The 2,890-nt window shown below is 44.9% G+C and overlaps 1 pseudogene; it reads right to left on the bottom strand.

Moving 5' to 3' along the window:
• Positions 1–562: 562 nt before the first annotated feature.
• On the bottom strand, positions 563–1,266 carry LOC147110799 (uncharacterized; annotated as a pseudogene).
• Between the last annotated feature and the right edge of the window lie 1,624 nt (positions 1,267–2,890).

Here is a 2,890-nt window from a genome sequence, read left to right as displayed (position 1 = left end):
CCCAATTACTCAAATCTACCTTAGAGATAATGTTCTCAGTTTATAGTCTTTTGAGTTCTTGTTCAACTTTGTCCTTGAGTGCGTATGGTACCGGACATGGCTTGCAGTCCTTCTGCACTCTGACACTCGCCTTGAAGTCCTTCTGCACTCTGACACTCGCCTTGAAGTCTTGGATCGGACTACCTATCAAGGTAGGCTTGTCTCCTGCCACTATGAGAGGCAAGCTCTGACACTGATCCTTGTATTTCACAGGCATGGTGACACTTCCTACTACAGGGATTTGCTCTCCTGAGTAGCCTCGCAGCTCGACCTTCGATTTCTCTAGATGATAATCACGCAACTTGTCGCAATATAGTGATTCTGGTACTACACTCATGGATGCAGCAGTGTCGATTTCCATGGGTATCCTGGTTCCTACGACATCTACTTGGATGACGATATCTCATGAATCGCTGTTAGATTCCTTCGTGCTGCTGATGACGTGAATCTTCAGAAACTCCTCGTCCTGCTGCTTCTCTTCAACGGTATGTAGTGTCTTGCGATTTATATATTGCCAGTCGGTTTACTCTTCTGTCGGCATGCCTTCACAAGATGCCCAGTTTTCTTGCAGTAGAAACACTCTGCCTTCACATATGGACAGCTTTGAGCGATGTGTTGTCCCAGGCACCGATAGCACGACTTCAATGCACTGTTGCCTTGGCCAGTTGCTGAGGTCTTGGGGCTCAACTGCCTTTTACTTTTAGTCCGCAGCTGATTCACCTCGGTTGTCTGACGACTGGAAATGGCGCGGAACTCTCGGGAGTATCGGTCGGCCATATCCATCAACATAGCTGCCTGACAAGCTAAGTCAAAAGTCAAGTTAGGGGTTGTCAACAATTTACTTCTGATACGTTCATTTTTCAACCCACAAACAAAGTGGTCACGCAAAGCTTGGTCCTGAAAGTTTCCGAAATGACAGTGAATGGATAGCTTTTTTAAAGCTACAGTGTTCTCACTGATACCCTCGTCATTTAATTGATCACGTGTTCCAAAATGATAACTTTCAGCAATTTCCAGGGGCTCAATACTGTAATGTCGTTCTAACTTGGTTAGGATCTTCTTCAGTGGTGTGTACTTCGGCTTGGTGGGAACAAGCACATTTTTCACGGTTTCATACACCTCGGGGGCTGCTTCAGTCAAGAAAATGGCCCGTTTCATTTCTAAAACTGCTTGGTTAAGGTTTACATCACCGGCAACTTCGACAATACTATTCGCGGTGAAAAACATTTCTAGCCCCTCCACATATGCTCCAAAAGTCTCTTGGTCACGCTGGAACTCACCCAAGCACCCTATTATTCCCATAGACATCTGGACTCTGGCAACATCGACAGTTCAGCCACATGTGCTCGAAATTTACCTCGGATTTTTAAGTTTTTCTGCAAAACATCTAACAGTCCCTCTGTCGGTTGGCAGGATTATCCTCCAACAAAAATTTCAGCTAGGAAATCCGCAATCGCATCTTCATAGCCAATTCTGTGATATCTTGAGACACAGTATATATATACACAACAGCACAACATGGCTTCCGGTAAGAACTGTATTGCATATGACTTTATTAATATATACATCAGTAGCCCACCAGGTGGCTCTATTACAACCAAAACTCTGTTTACTGAACAAGCAGAGTTTGAGGAACTGGAGGGATGTATCGCCAGCTGAGCAGCAGAATAATACTTTATGCAGTGCTTGATGTAGCAATCCTGTCCTTATAAAACAGCATCTCATTCAACCATATGCAATAATCTCCATGGAACATCGGCTACTAAATATAAAAAAAACCTCCTGCATCTAAGATGTGCCTGTCACATGCTACTTTGCTATAGATGCAAGATAAACATAAAAATAAGAGGAAGAAAGCCACTCATCGGACTGGAGCCGGAAATTCACAAGTAGAATCATAGAATGGTTACAGCACGGAAGAAGGCCATTCAGCCTGTCGAGCCCATGCCGACTCTCAACTAGTCCTACTCCCCTGAGTAGTTAGAACACAGGAACAGGAGGAGGCCATTCAGCCCCTCAAGGCTGTTCCACCATTCAATTAGATCACGAGCCGACCTCTGAACGACCTCGGTGATTTAGAAGGAGCTTTAACTGTCTGGATTGGGCCATTAAGAGCAAAGGCCTCAAAGGGACTGGCCTAACGAGCATCAAGCCGCACTCTGCCCCCCCAGACTACCTATGAGCAATAAATGGGAGATCTACTTGTATGAAACAACATTCTAAGCGGCAGTAATTAAATACATAGTAATTACACTCCTTTTAAACAACAAATGACACATCTCATAAATATTTGTGAGGAGACAGCATGTGAGTTTTTAAAAATATATGCAGCTTATCTCACCAACTCAAACCTGCTCATTTCTGTGCTATTTGGCAACTCTCAATTAGATTCACTGGGAGTAGACATCACCTAGTCAGTTAGCTAACAACACACTCTGGTCAACTGCCAATAGTTATTTCAGCAAAAGCATACAGCTCAGTTGCAAGCTGCAGGCTGCAATTATTAACACACCCGACTCCCATCCTTGTGAAAATCAGGTAAGATTCTTTTTGAACCTTTCCCTGGGTGGGAAGTGTCTAGGACTGCCCTCTTGGGCTCAGCGCAATCACTGATGCCACGTTTGCCCATCGGCGTTCGAAGCCTGCCTTCGGTTCCAGTGAGCGTGTCATGCATCGAGCCGATTAATGAGCCGCTAGGAGATTCAACTGCCAAAGTTTTGACAGTGCTGCCTAACTGTACCAGACAGGAAGACAAGACTGCCAGTCGCAGTCTTTCTTGAGGCTATTTGACTATTAACCCTTCACTCACAGGCAGATGGCTTCTCCAGAGCCAGGCACAGTTCGTTGTTTT

This window comes from Somniosus microcephalus, chromosome 11 (assembly GCF_052327205.1).
Source record: "Somniosus microcephalus isolate GS21.2 chromosome 11, FLI_Smic_1.0, whole genome shotgun sequence".
Taxonomy (NCBI): Eukaryota; Metazoa; Chordata; class Chondrichthyes; order Squaliformes; family Somniosidae; genus Somniosus; species Somniosus microcephalus.
The sequence above is the reverse complement of the archived record's forward strand: the minus strand, read 5'-3'. Positions and strand labels throughout refer to the sequence as shown.